Source organism: Apodemus sylvaticus, chromosome 2, assembly GCF_947179515.1.
Source record: "Apodemus sylvaticus chromosome 2, mApoSyl1.1, whole genome shotgun sequence".
Taxonomy (NCBI): Eukaryota; Metazoa; Chordata; class Mammalia; order Rodentia; family Muridae; genus Apodemus; species Apodemus sylvaticus.
The window spans coordinates 127,686,472-127,713,069 of NC_067473.1; the positions used below are offsets into that span (position 1 = coordinate 127,686,472).

At 39.3% G+C, this 26,598-nt stretch overlaps 1 protein-coding gene and 1 non-coding gene across 2 annotated transcripts in view; one reads left to right on the top strand and one right to left on the bottom strand.

The window, feature by feature from the left end:
• The window catches only part of Tafa1 (TAFA chemokine like family member 1), a 529,280-nt gene that overhangs the window by 446,171 nt on the left and 56,511 nt on the right, over positions 1 to 26,598 (top strand). The gene's annotated exons all lie outside the window — the stretch shown is intronic.
• Positions 7,602 to 7,703, bottom strand: LOC127679479 (U6 spliceosomal RNA). The gene has a single exon (XR_007976788.1). It is a non-coding gene; the product is annotated as a U6 spliceosomal RNA (small nuclear RNA).

A 26,598-nucleotide genomic window follows, 5' to 3' on the forward strand; every position in this document is an offset into this window, starting at 1 on the left:
CAAGAATTGACAAATGGGACCTCATAAAATTACAAAGTTTCTGTAAGGCAAAGGACACCATCAAAAGGACAGATCGGCAACCAACAAATTGGGAAAAGATCTTCACCAATCCTACATCAGATAGAGGGCTAATATCCAATATATATAAAGAACTCAAGAAGTTAGACTCCAGAAAACCTATTAAATAAACTTTAATAGAAACCTATTAAAAAATGGGGTACAGAGTTGAACAAAGAATTCTCACATGAAGAATTTCGGATGGCAGAGAAACATCTTAAAAAATGCTCAACTTCATTAGTCATTAGGGAAATGCAAATCAAAACAACCCTGAGATTTCACCTTACACCAGTCAGAATGGCTAAGATTAAAAATTCAGGAGACAGCAGGTGTTGGAGAGGATGTGGAGAAAGAGGAACATTCCTCCACTGCTGGTGGGGTTGCAAATTGGTACAACCACTCTGGAAATCAGTCTGGCGGTTCCTCCGAAAACTGGGCACCTCACTTCCAGAAGATCCTGCTATACCACTCCTGGGCATATACCCAAAAGATTCCCCAGCATGTAATAAGGATACATGTTCTACTATGTTCATAGCAGCCCTATTTATAATTGCCAGATGCTGGAAAGAACCCAGGCATCCCTCAACAGAAGAGTGGATGCAAAAAATGTGGTATATCTACACAATGGAGTACTATTCAGCCATTAGAAACAATGAATTCATGAAATTCTTAGGCAAATGGATGGAGCTGGAGAACATCATACTAAGTGAGGTAACCCAGACTCAAAAGATGAATCATGGTATGCACTCACTAATAAGTGGATATTAACCTAGAAAACTGGAATACCCAAAACATAATCCACACATCAAATGAGGTACAAGAAGAACAGAGGAGTGGCCCCTGGTTCTGGAAAGACTCAGTGAAGCAGTATAGAACAAAATCAGAACAGGGAAGTGGGAAGGGTTGGGTGGGAAAACGGGGAGGGAAGGGGACTGATGGGACTTTCGGGGAGTGGGGGTCCAGAAAAGGGGAAATCATTTGAAATGTAAATAAATATATCAATAAATTTAAATAAATAAATAAATAAATAGTAAATAAATACATCAAGACAACTGTTAAAATGTCTCTAGATGCTTTCCACAACCGATGCTCTCCACACCCCCAACCCACCATCTGAAGGCCACTTTGAAAAGCTTAAGCAACAGTCTTATATGAGTGGAACAGAGATCTTTTTACTTCTGTTCTTTTCTGTATAACCTACTCCTAAAGAATAGGGGCAACCCAAGCATTACTTTATTTTATATAGTTACATCTTTGAAAATTCCCTGAAAACAGATTTGTCTTCTGCAAGTTTATAGAGAAACTTCTTTAGAATCAGCTGTTGTACAAGAGAAGAGGAGAGATGGGTGTCATGCTGAGAAACAGAACCATGGATAAAGTGGGGAAAACCCTTCTCATAGCCAATAGTCCAGGACATGCTTTTGCCAAGTTCGATGGTCATGAAACATAAGTTTCCCCCCTGAGCATGGGTGTGATGTTAGAAAATGAAACTCGGGCTCAGGATCATTCCCAGTGAGCCAGAGCAGAAGCTAGAAAAATAAGCAGGTTTCCTAAGGGAATGCAAGGCCATTGCACACACTGCATGGACAAAGATCATAGCCTGGGAGCTGGCAAGCAACTTCCTTTGAGAAGAAAAGAAGCAGACAGGTTAAAAGAATCAAATTCTTTAAAAAAAAAAAAAGCATTGGAAATTTCTGGGTTTGCTTTGGTTTTTAAGTTCAAAATCTAAGTCTTAGAGCAAAATAAAGTAATTTATGCAAGTACTAAGTCCAAAAGCAAAGAGTTTCATTCATTTGATCTTCTAATGGATAGGGAAAAGTAAGCAATGCTTCAAACTTGAATCTTTCATTTTCACAAAATATACATTCTGAGAATTTCGTAAATGTAACTAAAGCCTGGTTCAAGCACAGAATCAAATGGGACTAGTACTGGTTTTATAGGAGTTGAATAAACGTGTTTGCAGTTGATAGAAAGCATTATCTCATCTTTGAAATGAGTAATAAGATCGATACAAAGAAATCTCATTTCTGTTTTTCCCTAATTCCCCATTTGCCCATAGAAACCTCTCATTTAAAGATGCTCATAAAATGACATCGTCCCCAGCGAAATCAAAGCAATACATAAATAGAGATAAAGTCTTCATGAAGCAAGCATTCAGAGATACCCACAGTTCTGGAAAATCTTAATTAAGATGCTGCACTCATTACCCTTGGACTTGGCTGTGTGTTCAGTGTGCTTTCCTTTGTCCAGATTGACACAGTAATTGACACCTACCTTGTTACATAGGCAGATTAGACGGGAATCTTTGAGAGATACATCAATTGCTACCTTCTCTGAAGGAGTGGCTTTATTGTAAACCCAGTCTTCCAATGAGCATAACAGATGAACATAAAGATAGTTTTTTGTTCTTGTTCTGGTTGGTTTCTGTAAGAAATAAAGACTTAGGCTTTTAAAAAGTCAACACACACACACACACACACACACACACACACACACACACGGGACAAAGTTTATGTTGCCAAATCTTGATATGGCAGCTTTTGAAGGGCTCTAAGCATGCCCTCCCACACCCAAGGTCTGCTGACCCCAGTTTTCCATCCCTTCATGGGAGGTGTTTCCAAGACGAGAACTTTTTATCTTTCTTCTCGGCACACAGTCCTTGGATTGAGCTCCTCGATGAATAAAGGGACAGTTGAAAATACCATCACTCATGTCCAAGGAAAAGACAGACTTTGAGCATAATAAAGAGCAAAGTAGTTGTCCAGGGTACATGATAAGCACATTACTAGAAGTGGTTGAGTTGCACTCTTGGTTATTACATTTGGTAATAATCTGTATCTATGACATTTGCCTCCTCATTTCTATATTCAAGACTCCAGAGCTCTGCTCCTTCCCTGCAGTGGAACTAAAAGCAGAATGTGTGTTTACTCTGATGTCTTTGATATGAGAAGGCATATCCAGGAGGAGCTTCTTGACATGGCTTGCTGCCCCCAATCCTGCTCCTACCAGGGATTCTGATTGCATAGACATGGGCTGGTGCCCAGTAAAACACATTCCCAGATTTTAACCAGAAACTGTTCCTTGCTTGTCTGAGACCCATACCTGCAGAAGCGCTGCACTAGAAAAATTTTAAAGTAATGATAATCATATCATTTCAACAAATTAAAGAATATTTTAATTAGATACATATCTCAAATGAAATAGTTCTCTGTAGCCCAAGGTATAAATAAAAATGAATACCCCCTAGAGTCCAGCACAGGGATACCCACAAGCTCCAATCTTCTGTAATTATGTTGCACTTTATATTCTTTAAAGTCCCTTTATATTTTTCTCTTTTGGATGAGTGCATTTATTAAATATATAACAAGCAAAAGTGAATGAACAGATAGAAGAGCAAAGAAAGCACAAAGCGTCAACAAATGAGGAGTTTGTGGTCCACAGCAGAGATGCCTGGAGTAGCCAGGTTGATAGAGCAAAGGTACCACCATCAAGCTGGAGACTTACAGTCAGTGAGATCAACCAGAGAGGTTGAGGCAGACAACCGAAGTTTACTAACAAGTCCCTATTGCTCTCTTTACAGATGAGTGCTACCTACCTGATCCTATCTCAGATATTTTTATACTGTAGAATAAACAAGAGTAATCTGTATTGGAACTAGCTTGCTTTCTAGCTGTTCTCAGGAACACGGCTTTTTGTTTTGTTTTCAATGTATTTTTATTTTATTCGATATATTTTTTTTATTTACATTTCAAATGATTTCCCCTTTTCTGGTCTCCCACTCCCCGAAAGTCACAAAAGCCCCCTTCCCTCCCTCTGTTCTCCCACCCACCCCTTCCCACTTCCCTGTTCTGGTTTTGCCTTATACGGCTACACTGAGTCTTTCCAGAACCAGGGGCCACTCCTCTGTTCTTCTTGTACCTCATTTGATGTGTGTATTATGTTTTGGGTATTCCAGTTTTCCAGGCTAATATCCACTTATTAGTGAGTGCATACCATGATTAATCTTTTGAGACTGGGTTACCTCACTTAGCATGATGTTCTTGTTTTTAATCCTGAGCCATTCCACTGTTTTTCTTTCTCTCAGACACAGGATTGGGGGACCAGTCCTCGGTTGGAAAGACCTTTCGAATATACATGCTTGGAACTGAAGTGCAGGGTTCCTCACTTTCAGAGTCTGCTTTTTATCCATCTTAAACACATCATATTTACCAGTATAACGCAGGTGACTGTATATATGCAGATCCCATATAATGGTTTCTAGCTTTTCCCATCATCCACTCTGTCTTAAATGTGCTAAATTCCCTAGCTTAGTGGAAATGACTTTATGAAGAGCAACTGAAGCTCTGATTGCTGTAGCCCTTCCATAACTACAACCGCCATGGGTTCTGTGGACACTATAGTGGTAGATAGAGCACAAGCTTCCAACAGCATATCCTCCTAAAATGTCAGTAGGAATGAAAATGGATTTCAGTTACAGTGATCTGCTCTTAAGATGGAGACAGAAAGCCTTTCTTCTCCTGGCGTGCTTCCTTCTATCCACGTTGCCTCAGCTTTGTCTCGGCATGCATCTATCACTGTCTTCTCTTACCTCTGACTCTCTTCTCAATTCGTGCTCAGCTTTCTGGGTTACTTTTCGCTGTTCTTTTTCATGGTTTCTGAGTTTTACTGGAGTTTGTACATAAAAGAATCGACACAATACATGTGGACATAATCAGAACGAGGCTGGTAGGGGCGGAGAAGATGAAATCCATGTGAAAACAAGCTTGGGAAAACAAAAGCACTTGGGAGGACCCAACCTAGAGAGAGAGCAAGTCTGATAATATGTTATGTATGAATAATCAAAAGCAGCTGGGGTAGCATCCACTATTGGCTGTTCATATGCAACATATTATCACCTTTGAAGAAAATCAATTGCTCCTAGAACAATTAATTATCAGGGCTTTGGAAAGAATGTGAAAGCCAGGAACATTTTCTGTGCAGTAGCAGTAAATGGTAATCATTGATAAGACAGAATATATTTTTACTATTCTAAGTTACATTACTGAAGACTTTGGGAAAATTCTGGAAAAAAGTGACAGGTAAAATTAAGTGAAAACAAAACTTATTTTACATTTTTCTCTATCTTTAAATAATCACAAATATATGCCTGCATTTAATTTAGAGAAAATAGAAGTTAATTTGAAACAATATATAACCTATCCTAGGTATCCTAGGTATCCTAGGTAGATTTTGCAGGAAGAAGTGTTTTAGCTACTTATATCTAATTATCATGAGTATTATCTGATGTCTTATGATGAGGAAGCCCATTGGCACAGAGTAAACTGAGAAAGCCTTCATGTTGTATGTTAAATGATACTTTCCAAATTAAATCATAACAAATGTAGGTCCTCAGTCATTGTCAGGCAAAATGAATGCCCAGGACACATACATATTTTTAGCACTCTTTGAGAGGAAAAAAAATGTACTTTGTCTGATAAATGTGGTTTATGGGCCACTTAGTGAATCTCAAAACTGGCAGGTACTAAAGTAAATACAATTCCAAAATCTCTCTTTTTTTTCCTACCTAAAAGATCTCTTTTCGAATACAGATCGAATTCTTGTGGGCAGCTGAAGTCATTCCTTCACTGCTGCGTGGGGTACCTGCTTCTTGGTCTTTGGTTGCATGTTATTGCTATAAACTTGGCTGAAAGCGCATCATAGAATTTTCTAGCACGTGGGGTGCATAGATTTCTATCCAGGGTGGCACATTGATCGAGGCTGCCCGTAAATTAAGAGCAGCAGAACACTATTAAATTTTAAACTTAATTGCCTACGCCTCTTAATTTCTATGGATATAATCAATATATGCCAGAGAAAAGTTAAAAGAGTTATTTAGCAAATGTCTACTTCCTGAAGCCTAATGCAAAAACCACTGTTTCATTTCAGGCTTGACAGCAACAACTTGCGGTGTAATACAGTCCCTTACAAGGCTGCTATCAAAAGGTCTCACTTTACACAGTTTTGATTAGCCCATTTTTTTTAGACACACAAATGGGAGTTTTATTTTTAAATTAGTTTGGCTTTCTCTCTGGACCTGTCCCTAACCTTTCCCTGGCTGTTGGATTGGATTGCTCTTCCACTCCGTCTTTGTTGCCTATTAACTCATTTCACATGTCTATGTTGAATTCCGATTTGAATCAGTGTCTTATATGGAAGGCTTTCATAAAAACTATAGATCAGTATTAAATATTGAATATACCCAGATACATAGCAGTAACTCTGCCCATTGATACTGGGTGTCATATTGAGTGAAGACACACACATGTAAAGAAATCAGGTGAAAATCCCAGGTTCTCATTTAGCTCACAACTTAATGGGAGTAAAATAGTAAATGTGAATGTGACAAGCATATAAATGTCAAATTAAGATAATTTCATAAAGTGAAATTACTACAAGATAAACAAAACTAGATAAAGGGGTAAAGAGAGCTGGCTAGAGACTTGCTCTCTAAACTCCAGGGACAGAAAAGGCATTCCAAGATGGCACATTCAAAGTGAGAAATGCCTGTCACTCTAGTTCTAGGGGAATTTGATGCCTCTGACCTTTGCAGGCCTCTTCAAGTATATAGACAGGAGTGTGAGTGCACATACAAGCACACATAACCACACACACACACACACACAATTAAAAACAAAATAAATATTCAATGTGAAAAACTAAATGGGTGAGAAGGACTAACTGGTAAAGTGTTGTTGACAGCTACAAAAGTATCTTTTATTCACCTGAGGTAATTGTCATTTGGAGGTTTACTGCTGAGTAAGTTCACCCTTTTTAGTTCTTTCTTACTCTGGCTGGTTGGTTCAACTCAGCTGTTCTGGCCTAAACTCCTCTCCAAGTTGACTGATTTAAACTGGCTTCTGACAGAATTCCTTTGCTGACCTAAATCTTTCAGCTCCTTCCCATTCTCTGGCTCATACTTCTCTCTGTAACCCCCCCCCCCTCTCTCTCCCTGTCTCTCTCCCTCCCCCCTCCCTCCCTGCCTCCTCCATCTCTGTCTGTCTGTCTGTCTCTCACTGTGTGTTGCTGTCTGTGTGTATGGGGGGGGTGTTTGGGTGTGTGTGCACATGTATATGATAACAGTGTGTTTATATGTGGTGTCTGTGTATGTGTGTGTGATGATGGTATTAGTAGTAGTGTGTGTGTGCATGTGTACAATGTGTATATATATATATATGTAGGTTTCATGTGTGTTTGCTGCATGTGTGTGCACTGTGTATGTTGTATGGTATGTGTATGTGGTGTTGTATGATATGTGTGTGTGTGTGTGTGTGTGTGTGTGTGGTGTGGTTTGTGTATTTATGGTGCATGTGTATGTGTTTTGGTAAACACTTAGAGGAGAGCCCCTATGTTTGTTTAATATTTGGGACAGGGTTTTCTCATACCACAGCATGTCTGGGCTGGACCTGGCTGCATAGTCTGCACTGGCCTCAAACTCATCTCAGTCCTTCTGTTCTAGCCTCCCACATTCTGAGGTTATAACAGTGACCCACTCACTACTCCTGGCTAAAAATGTGAAACACTTCACAGATTTTGCTGTCATCCTTATAGAGAGAGCATGCTAATCTCTGTATCATTCCAATTTTAATAACTGCACGGTCAGAACTAGCCTTGTCTTTTAAATAGCAAAGATAACACAGGCTCCTTGCTGTGCTTATGTTCGAGATATGATTGTGCAATCATGCTTAAATTTTCCTCCAATGCTGCAAGCCACTTCCAGTTTTTGAGGTCTTGATACTACATTATAGCAAAAACAAGCTGAAATGAAGTGCTGGGTTTTGTATCAGTCTCCCAAAGTAATCTATCTCCCCAAATCCACATGATGGCAATTAAATTCTCAGCACAAGATGCTTGGAAGCCAGAACCTAGTGAGTTTAGGTCACGTGGTCCCACCTTGCACACATTAATGCCATTGTAACTGTTTGGGTCCCTGTCCCTTTCTTGTTTTTTTGGGCTACAGACATTGTATCCCTCCCTCTCAAAAGACATCTCAGGAAGACCCTTGTGAGTTCTCAGCTAGGCTCTGGAACTATAAGAGAGTAAACTTCAGATCCATACAGTTTGTTTCGTCTGCACTATTTCTTTCAGCAACACAAACACACTCACAGACAAACGCATAAGATTCTAAGATTTCACTTTACTTCAGATTTACAATCATTTTGGATCTCTTAATTCCAACTCAGAGGAACACAGATAAATGTGTTGTTTGTGCTATGATATTGCACAATAAAATAGTGATCCTGTAAATAGAAGGGAGGTGACAGAGCAATGGCACACTGGTAAAAGATGTATAAAGAACAGGTTTTTCTTTCAGCTTTACATTGTGAGGCTGAGACTGTGTGATGCTCATTTGACTTGGAGATGTCAAAAAACTCCGGACAGTATTCATATATGAGAGAGAAGCTACATTCCTCCCCAACCCCTTGGTAAGAGGGTGTGCTGGCTGGTTTTGTGTCAACTTGACACAAGCTGGGGTTATCACCAAGAAAGGAGCTTCAGGTGAGGAAATGCCTCCATGAGATCCAGCTGTAAGGCATTCTCACAATTAGTGATGGGGGGCATTGTGGGTGGTACCATCCCTGGGCTGGTAGTCCTGGGTTCTATAAGAAAGCAAGTTGAGCTAGCCAGGGGAAGCAAGCCAGTAAGAAACACCCCTCCATGGCCTCTGCATCAGCTCCTGCTTCCTGACATTCTTGAGTTCCAGTCCTGACTTCCTTTGATGATCAATAGCAGTGTGGAAAGTGTAAGCTGAATAAACCCTTTCCTCCCCAACTTGCTTCTCAATAATGTTTGTTCAAGAATTGAAACCCTGACTAAGACAGAGGATTTGCTTGCCCAGTTCTGCCCCTGCCAACCAAGCTGAGCATACCTGGGCTCTCTTGGGACAAGAAAGAGCAAAGGAAGCACATATCAGTCACATGACTTCAATGTTATCCATTCTTATCAAGGCTCGCACTGAAACAATTGGGTAAAATGAAGTTTTGAGATTATCCGTGGATTTCAATTGCAGTATTTGTGCTCTTTTGGACCCCTATTAACATCCATAGCTGGCTTGGCCACACTGTTGAGATTTATGAGCCTTCCTCCCCGGTTAACTGCATCCAACCTGGGGCCCACATGATCAGCACTTTTCCATTATCTTTACAAATATTTTTTTCCAAGAAAGACGTATGTTTGCTGCCTGTATGACTTTAAAAACTGCCAACTCATCAATAGCTACATCATTTGAAATGAATTCCACAAGGTGTCAAATGAGTCTTTGTCAATGTGGTTAGTTCATTTCAAAGTCACAGGAGGGGAAAAACATGTAAAAAGGCACAAATTTTGCATCATTTATTACTCACATTCAAGAATGGCTCTCTCCTTTTCTTTTTTGAAAAGTCAGATAGCCAGTTAGACACTAACAGTTATAATGACTGTCCCCTGGAACAGAAGCAGGGACAGCTCCACTCTGTTCCTGGCCAGGCCACTAGCTTTGGTATTAGATCATTTGGATTTAAATTCTGGTTCTGAAATCTTTCAAGTTGAGTTTTTGGAATTAATGACTTAAGCTGTCTAAGGTGGTTTAGTTTTTTGGATCTGGAAAACAAAAAGGTTATTAGCACATGTAGGGACATTGTAAAGACTGACCTTCAAAGTATACTTGAAATCCTTTATATTAACATCTTGACTGTGCTGGTAGGTACAAGCCACACATAAGGTTATATTATTTAGAACTAATTAGACATGCACCAATAGATCTAGGAAAACTGGATGGAAATATGAGAAGAGGATATTAACATTGACATTCTGGTTATGGAATTATATTGTCATGAAGAGAATAGTCACTCTGATTAGAACCTAGATACATAGTACACATATGTATCCCCTTACTAGTTTCTCAATTGCATGCAAATACATAATTACATGAATCAAAAAATGTGTATGAACCAGTTAATAGCTGACTACATGGGAAACAGTGAGTATTTTCCAGTCAAGTAAGGATAACTTTGTGGTAGAATACTTTGACCAATAGTTTCCTCTGACTGATGAACAGACATGAGCAGTGCATCAGTTTAGCTTTAAATAGAAGAATGGAAGCCACTTTAGATAGTTTGATAAGATAAATGTAAACTATATGGAGTCCATGGTTAGACATCTGACAGGAGGGCTAGGAGAGAGAATAACGAGGAAATAGTCACCCACACCCAAAGAAACCTTGAAGTAATTGTGAACCCATCGAAGTCAATGGTTCCCACTGCCTTAAATATCAGACTAATTGGTTGGGAAGAGCCCATGTATGTGAAAGGACCCACTATACATTATCTTAGCCATGTAGGATTTCTCTAGTGCTTCAGCAAGTTGATGCTCTGAACTGTCAGAAAATCCCACCAGAGAATAATGGCTACTATTCCTCTTCATCCTTCTCCTGCATCCTATATCTAAGCAGGATGCTAGTAAGTATTGTTATAAGATTGCCCTGGTGATGAACAAAAAAAAAATGTAGAAAGGTATGATGAAGATGAATTACAAGGTTAATATAAAGTAATAATAATTCAATCTATCTGTTTGCATGATCAGCACTTATCATTCTTATACAAGAGTTATTAAGAGGTGACACTATTTCCAAAGTACTATTTCACACCAGACAGCAACAGTGGTCCTGTTTATCTTGCTGCCTTCTCCAGTGGTCAAATGATGGTTCCCTCAGTTAACAATCTGCCATGATAGCCCAAATTCAATCAAGTACCCCCATGCAAAGAAAATGTCATTCCATGTCTTTATACACCAGTCTTACAGCTCAATAGCTACTGAAAACAGGGTTTAGAGTGGCCTTCCCTATTTCTTTCAGTCCCCATGTCTAGTGACAAGTGCTCTGCCCTATAGTGTTACAGTAGTTGGTGTTTATTTCCTTTCCTGAGTAGAATCTGTAGTGGGTTATTTGTGTATTTATTTTCTAATCTCTTCCCTCTCCCACAATATCATTTCCACACACAACATATCTTTTTCTTAATTGTTCTATATGATATTTTCAGGGCCTAAGAATGCCTGAAACATAGATCACGATGTAATAGATTAAAAGCTGAATTAAAGTAGGCTTCATGGAAAAGGTCCCCATGAGAAAACAGGATAAGCTCAATGTTTAGTGTTAAACAGTATACATAAGACAATGCAACAAATAAAACACCAAAATATTACAAGTCTTCACTATAATTTAAGTGTCATATCATTTCATGGTCTCTTTCTATAGCTTTTATTTTTTATTAATATTACAATGTTGTTATCAGGTATATGAATGTTATATAGAAAAGGAAACAGAGGCTCACAAGATCAAATAACTAAATTAAAGTTACTAAACACAGGAGCCTCTTTTTTTACCATTATTCCTGGATGACTCACTTCGGTGATGGTATGAGACCCTTGTCACACTTAGCCAATTGAGAAGCTGAATCTTTACACAATGTGGATTTCCACACTCATGTACTATTTCTGGAAGCAGAAGCAAACTGGCCAGAGCACCCATAGGAAGACACCAGAGCCATGTGGTAGCTACTTGCTCCACAACTGGAAGCTTTAGGAGTATCCTTAAGGATGGTAACAGTTAGGATAAGTAAAGTATGAACTTGGGGTACAGCTACAGATCTAACACCCTGAGATGGCTCAATGTAAATTCTGAGAACAGTGACTATCCATCTGGTGATATTTCCATGAGAATAGTACTGGTTCTTTATCTTGGTTTTACAAGTCTTTGAAAGTTATCCCTGTAAGGGCATCCTGTTGGGGCCCAGGGATCTCCTCACAAACCACATGAACACTGATCTCAGTTAGACAGGGATAAATTATTGAGAATTTGCTCCGGGACATATTGTTTAGGGCCAGAGGAGAGACTTCTGAGCAAGGTACAAGCCTGAGTCAAGATCACATAGGGCTTCAACGCCTTGAAATACTCAAACATCTGTGCCAAGTTATTCCACCAATCAGGATTCAGGGATAGGGACTTCCTTAGGAACATGTCTTTGTTGTACATTTATCCCTTATCCTACTCCCATTGGCTGACGGATTCAACTGTGGCAGGGGACTTGCCTTGCCTAACATTCATGTCTTAACTTGCCATCCAGGATGTCAGTTATCCATGCTCATGTTTCTTTCTGACAAATATGATATGGTCTTGGGAATTTAAACTTTTCTCAACCCATACTCAAAATGGGAAATCTTATTGCAAGTAGCTTCTTATATTTGTTTAGTTGCTTATCTTATGTTGCGGTCCATCCCAGGGCCAACTTATAAAAGCAAAAACCCTAACAGTTTATATATAGATACAGGAAGTGCTGCCTAGTTCCAAGTTCATTGTAGCAAACTACACAAAGCAGTTCTAACTGACTTGTGTTTGGGATTAGTTTCCAAGAACACCAAAGCACATAATAGAACAGAATCTGCAATTGACTAGAGCATGAGAAAGTTTTCTAGTAACAGCACATGAGAAAGTCTTCTTATAATATATAATATTAGTAACAACACAAAATGGAAGGCTAGACAGGTGACAGTTATCCAGGCCTTAACATTTTACTTAGCCCTTAATACATTCTTAATCATGTCTTTTTCCATGAAAAGTTGATTTATACAGTGGTCAGACATAAAGCCAAACTTAAAAAAGATGATGCCAAAGTGAATTAAATAAATTATCACTTCTCTAATGTCTTCAGTGAAGGTTTTTTTTTTTTAAGTAGCACTATAGAGAAACAATATAAGTAGCAAAAGATAGCTAACTCTTGGGATATAATTCTGCTTATCACATTAGTGCCTTTGTTTTCTCAGAGTGGCTGTTTGTCAGAGTTTATCCTATTGATTTTAGAAGTGTTGAGAGTTCCTCTAGGCTGAGATGTGATATGCTGAATCAATTACCTAAGGTCCTACTTCCTTATCAGTTCTTTGTGTTCACCCTAGACATTGGAATTGAAACTCTCCTGGATGCAAAAAGCTTCTGTTCTAATTCTTCAGAATTATGTTGTCAGTGCTGGACTCTCATCTTGAGGCCCTATTTAAGATGCTCAGACTGAGAGAGTCTTCAGAAACCAGCACCATTCAACGCATTGAGAAACATGCCTGGAATCTCACCCATTTGTCTGAGAAATGGAGAATTGGGAACATAAAACTCAATTATAAAGAATTCATGTTTAAAAGCCTTAACTGTTGGTATCTCAGCCAGGTGAGGAAATATACACCAAAACTTAGGAAGCTGAGGTAGGAAATTAGTGATGCCTTGACTCAAAAACAGAACAACACCAACAACAAAAATCACAAAACTTTCCTTTTTTATTAAATACTTTTATTTTCTATATGCTTTGTTTACATTCCAAATGATTTCCCCTTTCCCAGATCCCCTCTCCCCATATGTCCCATAAACCTTCTTTTCTCCATCCATTCTCCAATCACCTCCCTCCTTTCTCTCTGTCCTTATATTTCGCTCCAATGCTAGATCAATCCTTTCCAGGATCAGGACCCTCTCCATACTTCTTCATGGGAGTCATTTGTTATGTGATTTGTGCCTTGGGTAGTCAGGGCTTCTGGGCTAATTAATATCCACTTATCAGAGATTGCATTCCATGTGTATTCTTTTGTGACTGGGTTACCTCACTTAGGATGATATTTTCCAGATCAAACCATTTGCCTAAAAGTTTTGTGAGTTCATTGTTTCTAATTGCTGAGTAGTATTCCATTGTGTAAATATACCACATTTTCTGTATCCATTCCTCCTTTGAGGGACATCTGGGTTCTTTCCAGCTTCTGGCTATTATAAATAAGGCTGCTATGAACATAATGGAGTACTGGTGTTAGATCTTCTATGAAGGTCTGATAGAATTCTCCACTGAAACCATATGGTCCCGTGCTTTTTTTTTTTTTTTTTTTTTTTTTTTGGTTGGGAGACTTTCTATTACCCTTTTTATTTCTTCTTTATTTCTTATTACCCTTTTCATTTCTTCTATCTATTACCCTTTTTATTTCTTCAGGTGCTGGTTCTTCAGGTTGGTTACTCTTCAGGTTGGTTGGGAGACTTTCTAGGAGCAAGATAGTATTGGTGTTTTCCTCCTATTATCCTTTGTAGGGCTGGGTTTGTGGATAGATATTGGGTAAACTTGGTTTTGTCATGAAATATCTTAGTTTCTCCATCTATGGTGATTGAGAGTTTTGCTGGATATAATAGTTTTGGCTGGCATTTGTGTTCTCTTAGAGTCTGCATGAGATCTGCCCAGGATCTTCTAGCTTTCATAGTCTCAGGTGAGAAAGCTGGTGTGATTTTGATAGGTCTTTCTTTATATGTTACTTGGCCTTTTTCTCTTACTGCCTTTAATATTCTTTCTTTGTTTAGTACATTTGGGGTTTTGATTATTATGTGATGGGTGGTATTTCTGTTCTGGTCCAGTCTGTTTGGAGTTCTGTAGGCTTCTTGTATATTCATGGGCATCTCTCTCTTTAGGTTAGGGAAGTTTTCTTCCATAATTTTATTGAAGATATTTGCTGGCCCTTTAAGTTGTAAATCTTCACTCTCATCTATGCCTATAATCCTTAGGTTTGGTCTTCTCATTGTGTCCTGGATTTCCTGGATGTTTTGGGTTACAAGCCTTTTGCATTTTGCATTTTCTTTAACTGTTGAGTCCATGGTTTCTATGGAATCTTCAGCATCTGAGATTCTTTCTTCTATCTCTTGTATTCTGTTGTTGATATTTGCATCTATGTCCCCTGATTTCTTCCCAAGGTTTTCTATCTCCAAAGTTGTCTACCTCTGATTTTAGATCCTGGATGGTTTTGCTTAGCTCCTTCACTTGCATGTTTGTGTTTTCCTGTAATTCTTTAAGAGATTTTTGTGTTTCCTCTTTCATGATCTCAGCCTCCTGACCAAAGTTCTCCTGTATTTCTTTAAGTGATTTTTGTGTTTCCTCCTTATTGGCTTTTGTATTCTCCTGAATTTCTTTCAATGATTTTCGTGTTTCCCTTGTAAGGGCTTCTAACTTTTGATCCATTTTCTCCTTAATTTCATTATGTCCTTCATGTGTTCCTGTACCAGCATCATGACCAGTGATTTTAAATCCAAATCTTGTTTTTCTGGTGTGATGGGGTATCCAGGACATGCTGTTAAAGGAGAATTGGGTTCAGATGCTGCCATATTGCCTTGATTTCTGTTAGTGACGTTCATGAGTTTGCCTTTTGCCATCTAGTTCTCACTGGTGTTAGTTGGCCTTGTTGTCAATGCTGGACTCACCAGTGCAAGCTGCCTCTTCCCAGATGGCCTCTGGTGCACAGCTGACCTCCTGTACTGCCTGAAGACAGGGTGCTGTAGCCCAGGCTGTTCAGATCTGGAAGCAGAGACCTGAAGGCTCCTGCCTGGGGCCTGCTGGACTCACCAGAGCACACTGACTCCTCCCAGCCCCCCTCCAGGGTGTCCCTCTGGCCTCTTGCAGGGCCTGGAATTGTCGTGTTGTAGCCCAGGCTGTTCTGGATCCCGAAGCAGAGATCTGAAGGCTCCTGCCAGAGGCCTCAGGACTAGAACCTAAGCTCTGTGGGGCTGACCCACTGGAGCAAGCTGTGTCCTCCCAGTCTGCCTCAGGGTGCACACCAGGCCTCTTGCACTTCATGGAGATGGAGTGCTGTGGCCCAGGCTGTTCAGATCCCAAAGCAGACACCTGAAGTCCGGGGCCTGCTGGACTCACCAGAGCACACTGACTCCTCCTAGCTGGCCTCCCGGGTGCCCCTCTGGCCTCTTGCAGGGCCTGGTGATGGGGTGTTGTAGCCGAGGCTGTTCTGGATCCCAAAGTGGAGATCTGAAGGCCATCACAAAACTTTCTACATCTTTGGAAATAGATAATTATAATTACCAATTTCATAGGCCTTGTATCTTTATGAGATTTTAAGGTTTTATCCATTAATTAATTTATTTATTTAATCTACATACCAATTGCAGCTTCCCCTGCTTGCTCTCCTCTTAGTCCCTCCCTCATACATCTCTTCCCATCCTCCTATCTTCTCTTCCCTTTCCTCCTCAGATAAGGGGAGACTTCCCATAAATACCAACCTTCCTTGGTCTATCAAGTTGCAGAAGGACTAGGCTGATCTCCTGCAAAGGCTAGACAAGGAGGCCCAGTTAAGGGAAAGGGATCCAAAGGCAGGCAACAGACTCAGAGATAGCCCTGGCTCCTGTTGTTAGTGGTCCCAGGTGAAGCCAAGCTGCACATCTATTACATATGTGTAGAGGGCCTAGGGCTGTCCCATGCATGCCCTCTGGTTGGTGCTTGAGTCTCTGTGAGCCCCTATGGGACCAGGTTAGTTGATTCTGTGTGTTTTTTATGGTGTCCTTGACCTCTTTGTTTCCTTCAATCCTTCTTCTCCCTCTTTCACAAGATCACTAGCTCTATCCCATATTTGGCTGTGGCTCTCTGCATCTATTTCACTCAACCACTGTGTAAAGTCTCAGTTCATAGTTATACTAGGCTCCTGTCTGCAGATATAACAGAATAGCATTAATTGTGTGGGATTTCTCTCATGCCATGGGTATTAAGTTGTGCCAGTCATTGGTTGGCCTTTCCGTTAGCTTCTGCTCCAACTTTTTTCCTACATGTCTTGTAGGCAGGACAACCTGTGGGTCTAAGGTTTTGTGGCTGTGTTAGTGTCCACATCCCTTCATTGGAAGCCTTTTTTGGGTTATAGGAGGTAGCCATTTCAAGTTCCATATCTTTACTGCTCTCTTCCTTAGTCCTCCCACACTTTATTGGTTTTAATTATGGCTTAAGATGAGTTCATGGTCAAATATCTGTTGCTAAAAACCATTTAATAAGATCTACAGTCTCAATCACATAAGCCTAAGTGGATTATTTTCTAATCCTCATCTTTTCAAGTTCATAGGATTTGTTACCAAATTTTTGACAAGGAGATAGACACAAATGCCATACTAATATTAGCTATAATTATTAATGTTTCTAATATTAATATTGAAGTGAAGAGCGTAAGTTTATCACAGTAACAGGTTTTTTTTTACTTTTATCATTATGCAACATTGATACTAATAAGCTGCTAGACTAGATACAACATGGACACACATGTTTCAGTGAACTTATGACAAACAATGGCACTTGCATCCTGAATTTCTTACTTCCTTTAAGCTTCTAGATTATTCTCACATTGTCTACTCCTTTCCTCTGTTATCATGTATTAGTTTATTTCATTTTAGACTATTAATCCATAGTTCAATTTTATGGTATGTTTTTAAAGAAGCTGTTACAATCATCTAGATTGTTCTATGTAATGCATATTTCTTTACTCTTACCACTACTGAATTTTTCACACATTGGATACACCACAATAATTCACCTTTTGAAATTTATCCAACCTTTCTTGAATTATTTGAGTTTGGAACTATTGTGTATTGTGATTTTTATAGACATCTACATACACATCTTATGGCAAATATAAATGGATACTTCGATTGATTAAAAAAAAACTAGGAGTTGAATTGTTGGGTTGAAGAACATGTATATGTTTAGTTTTAGAAGATTCCGCTAAAGTGACTTCTTTATACCAATAGTTGGTATGTGTTTGTGGTATGCCTTTATGTCTGTATCTATGTCTATGCATATGGTGGTGAAGTGTACCCATGAACAAGTATGCAGAGGCTAGAGGAAAACATTAGATGTCTTCCTCCTTAGTGTTGTGCCTCATTTTTTAAGATAAGGCCATTGAGCTTAAAGCTTACTGCTTTGGCTGGGCTGTCTGACCAGTAAGCTCCCGGGACCTGCCTGTCTCTACTCCCAAATATCACCATTCCAGGCAGTGTAAACCAGCCAGATTTTTTTATGGGTGCTTGTAATTCACACTCATGTCCCCTTGCTTGCATAGCAAGTGCCCTTACCTATTGAGCCAACTCCCCTGCCCCATTGTTCAGTATCATAGGGATTGTTTAAAAACTCCCATTGTTGGATGGATAGAAGTATCTCATTATTATTTTATTCTGAGTTTAAAATTAGGGGCAGTAAAAAAAGCATAAATCAGATGGAAATAGTTATACTGGTAGCAAGGGGATTCTTCCTCTTTTTATGGAATATTTAGGTCTTGTGCCTTTCCCAGAAAAGAGACCAAGTTTTAAATCATGCAATGAGATTTTGGCACAACGAGGGCTATCAAAAGCCCAGAGTTAAAGTCTGTCTTTGGAAGTCTGAGCAGACACATCACTGTGACTCTTGAGCTCTCCTAGGTGGCGGCAGCTGCATTTTCTGACTCATTAGATATTCTCAACTTTGCCTCTCTCTTTGTTTAACAAATCGGAACATGATGTGGCAAGTTGACAGAAGAGTCGAGGAGAATTCTCAGTGATGCTCATAATGTGCTCAGAACACCTGTGCATGCCTTGTTGGTCTGTTCATACTTCCGGCAAGAAAGTCAGCAGGCCCCTCCTAAAGGAGAAATTGGGAAGACATTTTAGCAATCTGTGAAATAACATCTAGAAACTTATATGACATAAAAGGAAACTTTTAAAATGAGAATTACTTGTTATAACTTTTAGAGTTTGTGAAGCAGAGAACTTGTTTAGCAGATATTTTTGCACTACCCCCCACACAAAGGTACTAAAATCTGACATGGTCTCCTTACCCTTATCCTGGAATCATCTTAGTAGCTTGTGGTACTTGACAAGCTATGAAATAGGAACAATAAGTAGGAGCTTATGTAGAAGAGATTGTCATCTCTCAGACATTATTTAAAGTGGTCCTCAACTTCCATTTCACTTTGAAACAATAATTTAAATAATACTTAAATACACTTATAATGAATCACATCATTAAAATAATTGCAAAGCTTCTAGGCAAATATATGTAGCACAAGTTTGGCAAATACTGACTGTATTTCTATATAATACAAATTCCAAATAGAAAATTTATTTCATGGACTATTAAATGTATATTATTCTTCAGTAGTCACAGAAAAGCACATATATTATACATGTGAACTTGTATGTCCTACTTGGCAAATTTGAACACACATTCATTTCATGTGTTTTATGTGATTGTGGTTGAACATTGCTCAATACATATAGTAGCTCATTATAAATGGTACATTGCTTGTATTTTATTTATCCCCTAAATCCTGGTGCTCATTCAGAATCCAAAATGAAGGTTCTGAAAGATTTTTAAGGAAATAGTGATAGAATGTGTTCTCTTATATTTTTATATAGCATCATAAGGCTTCATTAAAGGGCAAAACTTTATAAATAATGGGATGAACTTTTAATACAAAGAGAACAAAATTTATGTTCATAATTCAATAGCATGGTGTCCCCCTGTTGGACCTTCTGATTCTTCACTATTTTTTTCTTTACTAAAATAATGTTGGGATAAATCTCCACATTTAATAATCTGTTAACACATGAGTAAAGGGAATATCTTGTGTATGTTTGAATGTAGCACCTATCAATAATAATTCTAATGGCCTGTAGCTCAGACAGAAAATTAAAGGTGGGACATCCGGGAGGCAGAAAGAATTCTGGGAAAGTGGAAGGATTCACCCAGGAAAATGTGATGAGTACAGATAGATATACAGTGCTTGAGCACAGGTAACCAGCCACATGGCAGAATATAGATCAGAATTAAAGAATTATATTTAGTTATGATCTAGTCAGAGAAGTGCCTAGATATATGGAAAAGGTATTACAAATGGATTTTGAGTCTGAGTCTTATTTTTGGGAACATGGGACTAGGAGACAGAACCAGGCCTAGCGTTTATACACACAGACCTTTATTATTAGGATGGTTGTAGACAACAAGGGTTTGAAGGTATATCAAGGGTGTTTTATTCTACATAATTGTCTCTCTACATGTAGCATAACATTCCATTTAGATAATAAGAGCTAAGAAGCTGAAATCCTTAACACCAGGCAATAGATGTCAAGAACATATATGTACACATGTACACTCAACTTCAGTCTCATACATACAGATGTTTCTGCCTGCACACGCATACCACTCCATGTCAGAGAGGCCATCACCAAGTTCTTCTCACCTACTTCTCAGCTACAATTTAGCTAATGTGGTTGAGACAAGGTCATTGCTTCTCTAAACAAAGATTAGTTCAGTGTGAAAGGAAACACTGGCCCTAAATTGGTAGCATCAGCATTGCCTAGGAACTTGTTAGAAATGTAAATTCTCATGTACTAACAGAAAAAAGAACTCTAGGAAGGAGCACAGTAGATTATATTTCAACCAAGACTTTTTGGTCACACTGAAGCACACTGCTCCATAGCTGTGGTTCTCAACTTTCCTAATGCTGAGACCCTTTAATTCAGTTCCTCTTGTTGTGGTAATCCTCCCCACCCCCACAGCTATAAAAGTATTGTCATTACTACTCCATAACTATAATTTTGCTACTGAGAAGTGTACCATTGGAAATAATGTGGTTTTCCAACCAATGGTTGTGACCCCTTTCCACTGCAATGTGACCCTCTCAGAGCTCTAAGACTCTAGACACCTTCTGAACTTTCAGATGCTAAGTTTTGAAAAAAAAATCAGGAAGGAGGAATGATGGTCAGAGCTATTACTTGATAATACACAGGTATAATCACAGGTATAAAGGAATCCACTTCAAGCATAGTCAACTTGTAAACTCCTCTTTTTGCATGAGGAGTGTTTGCTTTTATTCAATGTGTTTAACTTCTGACTGGGAGATTTTATCCCACACAATGAAGCCAGTGACTCTTTCTTAGCTCTCGACTTTCACTGCTATTCTGACATGACTTCATACTATTAGGTGAATTTATTGAGACCTTACTATGAAATAGAAATAGAAACTAGAAAGTATGTAACAGCATTTTGACCTGTTAATTGTTTGGGAAGCATTATCTACTATTACTATCAGGCCATTATATAATCACCACACAAGGTTTATGTGTTGGAATCAGTCCCCAGCTGGTGGTGTTATTCAGGGTATTTCTGAGAACATTAGGGGTAGGACTTAACTGAAAAAAAATCAATCCTGGCAACATGTTCTTGCTGTTTTTCTATTTTCTTTTTTCCCCTTTTTAATTGGATATTTTATTTATTTACATTTCAAATGTTATCCTCTTTCCCAACTCACCCCCAGAAACCCCCATCCTATCCCCCTTCCTGCTTCTATGAGGGTATGCCCCCACCCACCCACAAACTCCACCTCCCCGCCCTCATATTCCCTTATACTGGGACATCGAACCTTCACAGGACCAAGGGTCTCTTCTCCCATTGATGCCTGACAAGGCCGTCGTCCTCTGCTACATATTTGGCTGGAGCAATGGGTCCCTCCATATGTACTCCTTGTGTTTTTTCTTGTTCCCCATTCCTTCCTATCCTGCTGTCTGCATTCTGTGTGTCATGACATAATAGGCCCTCCTCTACCACCTGTTTCCTCCTCCGTGACATTTGGGTCAACAAAGAGGGGCCAAGAGGCCATGGATTGAACCCTTCAAAACCCCCAGCCAAAACAATATTTTCATATTGGTTTCTGTCATGTGTTTTGCCACAGTGATGAGAAAATTATTCAACCACACAAGCATAAAAGCCATTTTACACATTATTAAAACTAATATGGATTTTAATCTAAAGCTAATCACATTGGTACCTAAAGAGTTTTTGAAGAATTACTTGGCTTTACTTACTTCCTGTGGCTTCAATGACAATCCAGACAGATCCTCATCTAGCTTATTACATAGCTAGCTTATTTTTGCTGATGTTCTTTCTTTGTCTCTAAAATTAAACTACCATCAACCTTCCCGAGGGTGCTCGGGAAGCACCCTTGTTCATTTATATAAAATAGATAACAGTGTCTATTTCCTTATTTCATAGGCAAATATTAATAAACAGTAAATTTTCAGTTAGTCAAAAGTTTTGATCAATTTTATCTATCAATGTTGATCAATTTAAGAAATCTGGGGACTGAAGATGTAGCTCATATTTAGAGCTACATGCTTAGCATAGGCAGGGCCCCAGGTTTATTCCCCAGTTCCAAAATATTAATAATAATATCAGATATTTAACCCAGGCATGATGGCACATGCCTTTTATCATTGCACCTGGAAGTCAGAGTCAGGAAGGCTTCTATGAGTTCCAGGCCACACTGATCTATACAGCTAGTTCCAGGCCAGCCAGAGCTACACAGTGAGACCCTATCTCAAGAAATACAAATGATATAGAAATTTATTTTTAGATCAGTGATATAATATATGATAATTTCAATATAGTCTCTCCCTTTTAATTGTTTTCCTCTCAATTTTAGTTCATTAAGAATCCCCCATAATGCATTTTATTATATAAACTACTCCCCCAGTGCCTCCCAATCCACTCCCTTCCCTACACACCCACCTTTGTGTGCCTTTTTTCATCTTTATTTTAAAAAAAAACCATCAAGATCAGTTTGTACTGTCCTTATAATCTTAGACATATTTCTTACCTAAGCAAGTGGCTAGCAGGCCAGGGACTATGTGCGTGACTCACCTTCTCCTGGTTGCTCCATTGCCCATAAGTTCTCAGTTAGGGGTGGGACTTCATGCCTACCCCACCTTTCCAGGCTGCCATTTTGTCTTACTTGAGCTTCCATTGCCACAGCCCCTGTGAGCTCGTATGTGCAGCTGCCCTGCTGAGTCCAGAAGACACTGTTTCCTTATAGTCATCCACCAAGTCTCTGGTTCTAACAGTCATTCCACCTCCTCTCCCTAATGATCCCTGGAAGAGAGGAGTGTGATATAAGAATCCCATTTAGAGCTGAGCATCCTCCATTCTCTTATTTTGGGTCTGTTGATCAGTTGGGGTCTTTACATTAGTTCTCAACTACTGCAAATGGAAGTGTCTCAGATGAGGATTGAAATATACACTACCCCATAGGTATAGCTCTTAGCCATTATGAGTTGGTTTAATACTATATCCATTTAGCATAATATTAGTAGGTTTTCTCCTAGAGCCTATGAGCTATCTAACCACAGATTTTTTGGCCTAGTACTGATGCCAGTTATAGTTTTCTTTTGTAGAGCAAGACTTAAATCCCATTAGAAAGTGGTTGGTTACTTATGTAATATTCATTCCATTATTGAACCAGTGAACATGTCTTACCAGGTGAATTGATAATGTAGCTCACTGTTTACACAGCTGGGTAAGATGTATGGACACTGTTCTCCTCTGATAATATACATAACTCCTTCTAGCACTATGCAAGCTACCAAGTGGTAATGAAACCTTCAAATCAGCACCAGCTCGATTTCTCCATATTCCATGACTGAAGTTTGAGGCGTCTTCAGCAATATTATTAACTAGTTCTGGAGGATAATGAATAGCACCGACACTAGTCTGTAATATTTTATGCACTCCATTGGCCAACAACTTGAAAAAAAGGCAGCTGCCAGAGAGAGGTGGCTCCCAGAGGGTGTCTTCAGCCCAGAGTGGAGAGTCAGAGTTGGAGGGGCTTAGCTGAAAGGGCAGCCCATAGAGGAGAGTAGAGGAGATAAGAAGTCAGTGGAGAGAGCGAGGGAGTCAGGCGTGTTGCTCAGGGAAATCTCTCTGCTGACTTGCTAGCAACTGAGCCGCTTCTGTGGCTCTGACTAGCAGTCAGGCCATTTCTGCTGCTCTGACTGACTACCCACCAGGTGCTTCTTTATTTATACAAGTTTCACAGAACAAAGGCAGACTAATGATTATCCAAATAGTACAGAACACATGTTTGACTTTTCATTACATGTTCAGGGTTAAAAGTTCAGTCACAATTAGAAAATACAAACAGAACAGATTCTTCTTCTTATTAGCCCTATAACTCCAATTTAAAGAATCTAAAGAATGTCATCTCCAAAGCAAACACATTTATTATATGACATCCTGTTTTTAGGCTGGCAGTGTCTGCTGATTGAAAGCATAGCAGACAAACAGAAAGGATCTGAACTGGTCTTTATATGGGTAGCAAATACTAATACCTAGCTTCTTATACTATATGTTCGTCATTTCTGCTATAAAGTAGGAATGTTTGTTTTCGTCAGTCTGTCTTAGTTACTGAGTTTTATTTCTTCAAGAACTTATGCCGTACAACCCCTTTTCTTTAAACTGAATTTTTAGAGATCTCTAAACCTACAATAAAAAGAGAACTTGAACCTATTGTTCTGGCCAGTCAGAGTTTGTCACTTGTCTTTATTTGCCCTGCATCAATTATCCCGTTTGAGTTAGCTCAGGGGCCGACAACCCAAGAAGACTCCTGGACTAATGGCCTCATCTATCTATCTGCTTATCTCTGCTTAATAATCTGCAGGGCATAAGGACAACTTCCTAATAGTGGCCAGATAAAGTTAATTTTAGGATTTTCCTAAAAAGACATGATTTTTCTCAGGATTAAAAAAAATGAATCATAATGCAGAAAGTCTCCAATAATGTGACACCCAGAGACCAAAATGCAAAAGTTAGACATAGAAGGGCACTGATAGTAGCAATCTGCTCAGCTTTGCTGGAACTGTTTGAAGTCACAGAACTAACTTCATGACTGTTGCCATTTCTAGTGGCTATGGCTGTGCCAGGCAGTGCATTTCTAGCACTGGGCTTTTTATTTATTAGCATGTATTATCTAGTATAGGCAATTTTGTCTCACACACACACACATATATAATATGTATATGTATGATGTATATGATATATGATGTATATGATATATATGATGTATATGATACATATGATATGTATGTAATACATGTGATGTATATGATATATAACATATGTGGGGCAGCATGTATATGTTTATTTAGTAACATATAGTTATCAATTAATTATCATTATGAATTATTATTAACAATTTCATAAACATATCTTTATTTAAGAAAGCTTCTTCATTAGTGGGTTTCCCATATGGATTTCGCGAAAAGTCTTTAGTGTTGTTTATCCCTCTTTTACCCTTGATCCTCTACCTTTTCCTGCCACCAGCCATCCCAACTTAATCTTTCCTGTTCCTCTATACCTTTATACCTCTGTGCTCTATCTCCACGTCCTTGACAGTCACCCCTCTGCCAGACACTCAGCTTATTTCATCACAGAAATAAGTGATGATCATTCAACCCTCCTAAATTCAGCACACAATACCAGGCAAGGTTCTTTTCCTAAAATGCAACATCTACCCAGCTATCCTTTATTCAAGGAAAAAATATGGGCCTAGAGCACATTTCTGACCATTTAGCATCTATTGAGCTCCTGCGTTTGAATGTCATGAACACAAAGAATAAAACAAGAGGTCATTTAAGATGTCAGTCTCTGTAGTAGGAGCGTGGTTGTTGGTGATCTTTATCACATTGTATGGGAAGCACAGATGCAGAGAAATGCCCATGACCTCAGCAACCAGAATGGATAAAGAAATCAGGAGAAATAGTAATGAAAGGGCTGGTGAATAGCAATTGAGAAGAAGGGTTTCCGCTGTGCTGTCAGGGACAAGCTAGCCAAGATCACAAACTTGCCACATGGCTCCCATTTCCTGTTTCTCCTCCTGACAAACCCCAGACTTCCCCAGGAAACCCACCTGCCAGTACTCTTAGCCTTTGGCTGAGAAATGTCTTTTGGCAGAAATGGCCCCCTGGATCTGGAAAGGCTCAGTGCAGCAGTATAGGGCAATACCAGAACAGGGAAGTGGGAAGGGGTGGATGGGAGGCAGGGGGAGGGAAGAGAGCTTATGGGACTTTCAGGGAGTGGGGAGCCAGGAAAGGGGAAATCATTTGAAATGTAAATAAAAAATATATTTTTTTTTACTCAGCAAGCTGGAGCTGATATGAGTCTGACCCAATAAAAACAGAGTTTTCTTCATGCCAAGGTAATATAGGTTCAGGGCTGGGCGTGTGGTCCAATCGGAACCAATGCAGTGACATTTTCCGTGGAGTTTCTGGGTGCTCAGAGCCCTGAGATTTCATGGCAGCCTTGCTGCAATCTCAAATAGCCAATCTTCCTGGGGTTTGGGCCGATGCAAAAAAACAGAGCAGTAGAGAGACAGAAACAAGATCCAAAGCCAATTTCAGGCCCTGGACCTAAAAGTTTCTAAAGTTTGTCCTATCCCTGTGTTGTTCAGTTAATGGATTCACTGGATTCAGCTTTTCCTTATGAAAGTGTCAATTCTATTGCCTCTTGACAGCAACTGAGGTTTTTGCCAGAAGCAAAGAAAGAAGGCATTCTTAGTCCAAAGCCCAGCAAGTATTCTATGTGCCAGAAAGAAAAGGGGGCACCCAGTCCTCTAGATGAAGTGGTCTTTCTTAGCTGCTGGATCAGGTAGATAGGAAAAATCAGCTCAGGAGACCTGGACTGAAATGCAGGGCTCAATTAATGAAGAAAATTGTATGGCTTTTTAAACAATTATGAAGGCTGAAAGAGCTTAGTAATTAAGGCTGCCTGTAGTGCAGGCATGAGTCCTCTAATACCTAGAACCATATAAGTTCTGTGTGGGTGTGGCAGCCCCTGTAACTATAGGACTTAGAAGGCAGAGACAGAAAATCCCTAGAGTAAGCTCTCTGAGCATATT